We start from the raw sequence: 8,996 nt of genomic DNA, 5'->3' as shown, positions 1-8,996 counted from the left end.
GTAACAATAAATTAAAAGTCCCCAATGTTCTATTTGTTACAATCTTCATAGAAATTTGTTATTTTTTTCAAAATCTAAAAATAAAAAATTTAATAGCAATTTCTATTATATAGATAAGAGATACTTCTTTCTTTATCGTAATGTAGTGAGATCACTTTAAAAAAGAATCATTTCTTGGCAGATTCGAACGCAAGTTAAATAGAAAATAATAGAGGAATAAAGATTTTTCTATTGGTCGAAATAAAATAAAATTGTTCTAAGGGAAAAAAAATTAATTGTCGCAAATTCGATAATAAGTCGACGTAATTAAAATCTGTTAAAGATCTTTGATCTTTTCGTTTGATCTGATAGATAACTCTCAGTCTAAATCCCACCCCTACTTGTGACGGCTTCTCTTTCGAGCCGACACGAGCACTATCCTCGTCCCGCGTGCCAGCATGTCGAGCCAGTGGAAAGAGTCAGTGCTGCGCGGGCCTTCGTGGCGCGAGGACGTTCGCCGTACGGGGACGTATACGTATTTACGTAGGTGTCCCCCTGCGTGCGTGCGTGTGTGCGTGCGTGCGTGCGTGCGTACGAGCGTGCGTTCATTCGTGCGTAAGTGCGTGCGTGTGTACGTACATGCGTACGTAAGTGCGTAAGTGCCACCGATCCTCCCTTCTTTCTCTTAGAGAGAATAAAATTAAAAAAGAAAGAAAATAAAAATAAAAATCAAATTGAAAAAATAGGGAAAAAAAGAAAAGAAAAGAAGAGAGGAGAGATCGATAAAAAAAAAAAGAATTGAAAAAGATATAATTAAAAACTTGAAAATATTTAACACATTCTTTTTAAAAAAAATATCGCGCGAACTATATAATCGAACAATTTTTTCCTCTATATCGAACTACATCTTCTGATTACGTGCGTGCGTTATTGTTTGCGATTTGAATGAAAAGAGAAAAAAAAAGTAAATAAAAAGGGAAAGAAGAAGTAACAAAAAAAAAGAAATTCAGATAAAAATCGTAAAGAAGAAGTTCGATCGTCGCCTCGAAGAGGACACTCGCATCCAAGGCGAAGAAGAAGAATAAGAACTAGAGAGCGTCGGACGTTGACCGGTGAGTTTAAATGAGATAAAAAGAGATATATAGATAGATAGATGTCTATATTTGTTTGTGTCTCTACATTTATATGACGGTCGACAATCAACGAACGTGTATTAATTAGATTAGATACGTATTAAAATTAAATTCAAATTAATACGACAAAAATAGAGAGAGAGAGAGAGAGAGAGAGAGAGAGAGAGAGTGAGAGAGAGAGAGAGCGAGAGCGATAATTAACTATTGATAATTAAAAACACGATTCGATAGAATCGAAAATAATTTAAAAAAATTTCCAATAACGTTAAAACGTGATCAATTGATGACCGAGTTCGAAGAGAATCCAATCGAAAATTTCATCCTCTTTTGATATTTCATTCCCTTTGCGTATGTAAATGGGAAGAAAAAGGGGTAAGATCATTTTACGAAAAAAAGAAAAAGAAAACCAATAATTTTCTTAGGGTAAGTATCAAAGGACGAATATTTTTCTGGTGGAGGTTGTCTGTGGATATTCGATATATTTCACTTTAAGATTACGACGAGTACGTGAGGGCGATACGCGCGAAGATTGGCCATTTGTCAGTGTCGAAGAAACGTATTTTATCTATGTGGATCATCGTAATTTTTTATCTCTCATTCTATCTCTCCTTTTCTCTCTTCTCTCTCTCTCTCTCTCTCTCTTTCTCTCTCTTTAATGAAACAACCGATGTCGTTTTACTAATCGTTCGAAGACAGCCCATTGTCGCTTTGATATCAATTTTCCAGGTAGTTAGATACGATCGAGAAAAGAACGTTCGTCGGATACAAGATTTTATCGCGAAGCCTGATACATTCGATTGATAAATAATGACAAATAATTACTCGCGAGCCGATCGACTCTCCTATGAATTGTAAATTTTTAACGATCGTTTTCTTTCTCGAACGATCTGAAATATGTATATCGATTATTATTATTATTATTATTATTATCATCATTATCATCATCATCATTATTATTATCATTATTATTGCATTAAAAACAACGAAAAAGAATGATCGATAAAACGAAAGAATTAAGAGAAAAGAAAAGGAAACAAGAGAAAGGGAAAAGAAAATAAAAATAAAGATGTAAACGATAATCTCCTAACGACGCGTTCATAACAAAAAGGAATGATCAATGAAATAAAAAGACTCGAGAAGAACGAAGAAAAAAAAAGATAAAGAAAATAAAAACGGGAGAAAGAATAGAAAGCGAAAAAGAGAAGAAGAAAGAAAAAAGCAATTGAAAATGTAACGAAAGTCTGCTAACTAGACAATACAATTAACAATTTTTACATAATTTTAATCAAAAACCTTGACTCTATTCCGAGTTGGCTCTATCCCGTATATTCTATCGTACGATGAATTTGTCGTATTAACAAAAAAAAAAAGAAAAAAATTAGATAAAAAAAAAAAAAAAAGAGATAAAGGAACGTAGAATATTAGAGTTGGCTGTTACGCGCAGCGTACCGAGAAGTAATCGTATAAACTAATATTTCGAAGTGGCACGAGAAGTTGGAAGACCGACGAGTGCAGTGCACACGTAACGGTGTGCATCGCAGTATGCGTCTATAATATTATATCAGAGGACGACGTACGCGAGATACATTTTTATTGACTTTCTTTTTTTCTATGCTATGGTCTATGGCTATGACAGAAGTGAAATAAAAAGATCAAAAAGCAAAAAAGAATAGGGATGGGAAGAAAAAAAAATAAAAAAAAAGGAAGGGTAAAAAGCAGGAAACAGTCGATGAAGCGTACTTTAATACGACCCTTCCAAGTATATACTTATGTAACTACCTATCTATGTACGTGTACTTTTCTTCTCGTTTTATTTATCTTCTCGACATTTTCTCTCTCTCTCCCTCTTTCTCTGTCCATTTCTCTTTCTCCTTCTCTTCCTCTTTCATTTTTATTTCTCTTACCTTAGTAAGGCTCGCCACAGCCTATCGGTCTTTCCATCTCTCCTTAATGGACTACACACGCACATACGAACGCACACGAACGCATACGAACACACACTGTCCGACGTTATATATAGATAGACTTAGATATAAATAAATTCACACCGAATATTTAATGTTCTTAGACGCGACGGTCCACTACACATAATGAAAACGATTAGATCTTTCTACTTGCTTTAACGCATGTTATTTCCATACGATATTCTTAAAGAAATTTAGTCAATACTATATATCAGTTCTTGAGAGTTATCTCTTTTCGTTCTTTATAATCTCGGAAAATCTATGATGTTTTTCTTTTTTCTCACGTTTGAAAGGATGACGAATGAGAAGGCGTACATCGTTTTCTTTCTTTTTCTTTTTTTCTTTTTTCTTTCTCTCTTTTTTTCTATTTATTTTTTTTTTTTTTTTTATAGATGAAGAAGAAAAGAAAAAATGAAGGAAATGTAAGACCGAGCCTATCGCTTTTAGTTTCGAAATGAAACCACCAAAATGGATCTCTCGCGGCTCGACCGACCACTATCGGATTCCATTTCAAGCAGCCTCTCTATCCCTCGCAAAACGATTCGGTCGTTGCACCTCCAAGAGCTTTCGATTACTTACTTCCCTTCGTTGTCTGTCCCTATTTCCTTCCGAGTTCATCATCCAACACTTAGACATCTATTATTTCACAATTTTTTTCATGATTTTTTTCACCATTTTTTTCACAATTTTTTGTCACGATTCCTCTTTTTTTTTTTTATTTATCAGTCAATAATTCATATGATGTTCCGCTCAATGCTTTTTAGAAGGATCTATAAAATAATACATAGATATGTATATACGTAAATATGTATGTACATGGATATGTATGTATCTAGCCCATATAATATATATATATCTGATAGTCGATATTTTAATTTAAATTTCTATATTCACAACTATAATCGAATTTAATACGGTGTATTTTTTTCATCCTCGTGATTTGCATAAACTGAATCAAAACGAGAGAATAAGTATATCATATATTGTAGATAATTGATTTATATTAATAGGATCTTAGATTAACCCAAGAATGACTAAATTCATCAATAATCTACGATGATGGAGAAAGAGAAATTAAAATGTTCTTCGCGATATCACACTCAATATTTTTATAATAAAAGATCTATAAAATGATCTATAAAATCTTAGAAAAAATACTATGCATTTCGAACGTACGATATCGTATAAAATTCGAACAAAAATTCGTCTACGAATCGTAAAGAGAAAAAAGATGAGAGAAAGCGAGAGATAGAGAAAAAGAGTGAAAAAAGAAAAAAGACAAAGAAATGAATAGAAAAAGGAAAAAAAGAATAACGAAAATTTAGGTTTTCACGTCTACTATAGTCGAATCCCTATGCAAAACGTTTACCTTTGTGCAACGAAAATGGCGGTTACAGAGTCGGTCGACTTTCATCCAATTTCATTCGTTTCCCAAGGCGATTCGAGGAAAAGCCACGAACGGCCTCGTTTCTTCGACGCGTCTCACATCGTTGTATTACATTTTTATTTCCGATTACGATTCTACTAAAAGAAAAGAATTGTACAAAAGAGAAAGAAAAAGAGAAAGGAAAAGGAGGAGCCCCAACGAGACCATTCTCTCACGTTTAATGCTATTCACCAAAGTGTTTTCCTACGATTTTAAGTTCCTTTTTTCTTTTTTTTTTTTTCTTAACTTTTCGTTTCTTATCGTAAGGGGAGGAAAAAGAAAAGACAAATCGTCAAATCGTTCTGGATGATCCTTCGGTATCGTTTTTCTACTTTTTCCTTTCCTTTTCTCATTCTTCTCTTTTCTTTTCTTCTTTTCTTTTTTTTCTTTTTATCTCTAACTAAATAAGGAGAAGACGATATATATTGATATATAATAGAACCTGGACGTTCAATGGGGATAGATGGATATATATATATATATATATATATATATATAGTATCTATTCTATGGCAAATAAAAATTTCTTTTGAAAACTTTTTAACCGAGTAAATATATCAATAACTCTAGTATGTTTCTTAGTTAAAAGCTATTGTGTGTTTAAAAGCTATTGTGTTTAAATGCTATTGTATTAAACTCGAGATTTCTAATAGAGCGAAGAAGAAATGATTAATAAGAAAACCAAATTACATGTCGCTGCCAGTAGTTTCTTAGATCGTAACTTTCGTCCTTTCTCTCTCTCTCTCTCTCTCTCTCTCTCTTTGTCTTTCTCTTTCTCTCTCTCTCTCTTTCTCTTTCTCTTTCTTAAGAAGACGATTAAGAATCCTCACCGGTAAGTCATATACTTTTTCCTTGAAATCTCATTACACTTCAATGCAAATGGCTTCTGAAACTTAATAAAAAGACATTGCATTATGGAATATGAAATAAATAAATAAAATTTTTTAAAAATGATTAGAAAGAGAGAAAGAGAAAGAGAGAGTTACACAAACAATATAAATTCGCATTACCATATATGCAATTTATCAGAAATAAATGGTATTCTCGATCTCTAACGCTTTTGCTGAGATCTCTCTTTTTTTTTTCTTTTTATTCATTTATTAATTCTTGTTTTATTTTTCCTTTTATTTTAATTTCTTTTCTTTTTCTTCTTTTTCCTTTTTTCTTTTTTTTTTTTTTTTTCAGAAGAACCAGTCTACGAAAGCTTTGTAATCGTTTGAGAGAGCTATAAATTTGTAAGCTTTAAAGAAGGCAGGTCAAACGCCGCGGCTAATAATACGGTTTCCGAGAGCAGGGTTCTCGCATTAGAGACAAACGAGATATACGAGTAGTATGTATAGTATATATGCTACATATATATATATATACGTATATTTGTTTGTGTGTGTGTACGTGTGCGTAGATGTATGTTAGTTTGTATTAATGTGTGTGTACATAAGAAAGAGCTGCCAGATATAATAATTCGTTCTTCAAATGATAACGTTTCTTAAACGTTTATCGTTTCCCTCATGCAAGAAAGTTTGCTTGTCGATTAGGCAATCTAATTTAGCTAACTATAACGAAAGACTAAATCGAGTTCGATCGTGCAATTTATTATTTTTTATTTCCTTTTTTTTCTTTTTTCTCTTTTTTCTACTTTTTCTTTCCTTTCTTTTTTTCTAAAGACAACGTTAAGACAATCTTCTCGAATAAATCTAAGTATATATCAGAAATATATTTATATACTATATCTATCTATCTAGGGAACACGAAAGATATATATGTGATGGAAAAATAAATATACAAAACGGGAAAACACAGTAGGCTCACGTTAACGTTTCTCACGAAATCCCTTCGGTTCGCGTGTCTCGTTTCAATAAATCCACCAAACATTTAATTTATACTACTTTCTCTCTCTTCTCTCTCTTCTCTCTCTCTCTCTCTCTCTCTCCTTCTCTCCTTCTCTCTCTTCTTCTCTCTTCCAACTGGCATATTCTCGTAAATTTTCGCGATTACTTCGTCTCTATTATATTTCACTTGGAATAATTTAAGCTCTCCTATTACATGGTCAACAACTACATAAGCAAAGGCCATTTTCGTAAATACTCTAATAAAGATGATCACAAATCGTACCCTTGTCTGCGTAGGTGTATATGTGTGTATGTGTGTACATATATGTCTTTGCAAGCTCGATCGAATAATATAGAGATATACAAGGATACGTAAATACGTAAATTATATGCACACATATACATACAAATATGCTTGGCTATTAAATATACACACACATACATATATATATATATAATAAATATACATATATACACATACGTCATACATATATATGAACGTGTGGGTATCAATTTATAGGAAAGACGATCGATGGGACATAGTCAAGGTCAAATTTTCGAAAACCAACGATACGGATTCTACTACCAGAATACTACATCTCGATCGTTCGGATACGAATAAACGCCTTTATAATCCTATTTCGTGGTTGACTGCAAGCGTAAAAGGGAGAATAAAACGTGACACGTAAAGCGAACGATAAATTTCGAATTTTCGCTGTTGTTGGCCAGCGATTATCGGACAAAAATAACAAATAATGAATAACGAACCTGGGAAATAGCATCGAGCTTCTACTAACTGATTTTTGATGTCTCTCTCTTTCTCTCTCTTTTCCTTTCTGACATTTTTCCAAGAGTCATCATCATCATTATCGTTATCATCATCATCATCTTCTTCTTTTTTTTCTTGGCGTTGACATGATTTTTTCACGAAGATTCATAGTCGATGTTCATTGCTCGTATTTCGAAAATTTACAATCAGCTGTTACTACGATTCGTCATGATCCGAAGTATACCGATTCGTATTTATCATCTCCATTTATTATCTCCCTCCCTCTCTCTCTCTCTCTTTCTCTATCTCTCTTACTCAATATCCAATCTCTGATTAGGCAACTTTGATCGATCGAAGGACATATTGCGAGTGACATTGTATATAACGAGTGACTTGTATATATCTATATATAGCTATTACTATTCCATCTCATATAATTAATGTATTACACTATAATACATAGATATATCTGATTGCCATTTATTCGTTAGACGATAGGAAAGTAATATTTTTTCGGAAGCTGACAAAATGGAATTGGGAGAAATAGATGAGGTGGAGGGTAGGAGGAAGGGAAAAAAGAGGGTGAATGAGAGATGGGAGTTACTGGTGGGTAGAATATTCATTGGATAAAAAAGGTTCGCAATAATCGACGTACCGAAAAACGAGGATGTTAAATATATACGAAGTTGAATAAAAAGGAAGGATGAACACGTGAAAATCTAATGATACGATAATATTAAAGATAGGTTTGATCATGGTCGTTAAATGAAAAATGGATAGTACTAAAGATCACGATGACATCGGCAAATTTTCAGTATAAAAGATCGTGAAGGATCCACCTTATCGCGTGACTAACTGCTTTTGTCGTCTTTGTTTCTTTCTCTCTCTTTCTCTTTCCCTCTCTATCGGCTGACTTTAATCGTCGTTAAACCACGGATTGTAACGAATTATTTGCACGTTAATGAACGAGTTACAAAGGGTACACCACCGACGTTGGCTCGCTATTGCGGTTTCTCTACCACCTTTAATTTAGCGAATACACTTGCTGACGTTGATCGAATGAAATTGAAACTTCTACTCCTTCTCTTTGTCTCCTTTTCTCTCTGTGTATGTGTGTGTATATGTATGTTTTTTGGAAAGAATGGTGGGGGGAAAGTAAACCGAATTAAATGTCAACAAGAGATTGTTACTTCGAAACTGTTGTGTACTCTTTTTCACCTTTTCTCCCCCCCCCTTTTCTTTCTCTCTCTCTTTATTAATTTTTTTCTCTTTCTTTTCTTTTAATTCTACTTTTTGTTTTGTTTCGTATAAGAAAATAAATTAACAGAGAGAAATATTCATTAATCGATTCGTCAATTTTTGATATAACGAACAACGTATAATTCATGATTTCGTTTCTCGAAACGATGAGGATGATGAAAATGATGACGACAGAGAGAAAGAGAGAGAGAGAGAAAGAGATACGGTATAACAAATAAATTTTTCGTTCGAACGCGATGATCGTAAGTAAGTACGTGCTCCCGAACATACACAAAAGCAATGGCCGATGTATTTTCGGTAAACCTATGCCATTGAGCTGTGAATGTTAGTCTGTTAAATAATACGATCGTATACAATGGCGACTTTTATCGTAGTTTTATTATTACCAAGGTGATCTTCGTACGCGCATGTATCTAAGATAAAATGACGAGAGAGAAGAGAGGGAGGGGTTTGAAAAATATCGATAAAAAAATTGCGAATTAAATCGCAACGATGAGCTTAAGTCTCCGAGCACTATCCTCCGTCCGTTGTTCTGTCTTTTTCTAAAGAATGGAAGTTTTCTTTTAGCTCGATACAAGTCTAAGAGGGAGAGAGAGAGAGTATATATGACAAGATCAAGCGAATTTGCATGGTAAT

General features: G+C 33.3%; 1 protein-coding gene across 5 annotated transcripts in view; it reads left to right on the top strand.

The window, feature by feature from the left end:
* Positions 1–452: 452 nt before the first annotated feature.
* The window catches only part of LOC127064037 (uncharacterized), a 60,016-nt gene continuing 51,472 nt past the window's right edge, over positions 453–8,996 (top strand). For 2 of the 5 annotated variants that reach the window (XM_050994534.1, XM_050994533.1), the window contains exon 1: positions 454–1,091. The gene's annotated coding sequence lies outside the window, so the exon portion shown is untranslated. Of the gene's footprint in view, positions 1,092–8,996 lie in introns of all 5 variants that reach the window. The other 3 variants (XM_050994532.1, XM_050994531.1, XM_050994535.1) reach the window with 3 other exon arrangements.

The sequence above is a fragment of the Vespula vulgaris genome, chromosome 5, assembly GCF_905475345.1.
Source record: "Vespula vulgaris chromosome 5, iyVesVulg1.1, whole genome shotgun sequence".
Taxonomy (NCBI): domain Eukaryota; kingdom Metazoa; phylum Arthropoda; class Insecta; order Hymenoptera; family Vespidae; genus Vespula; species Vespula vulgaris.
This window is presented reverse-complemented; position numbering and strand designations above follow the sequence as displayed.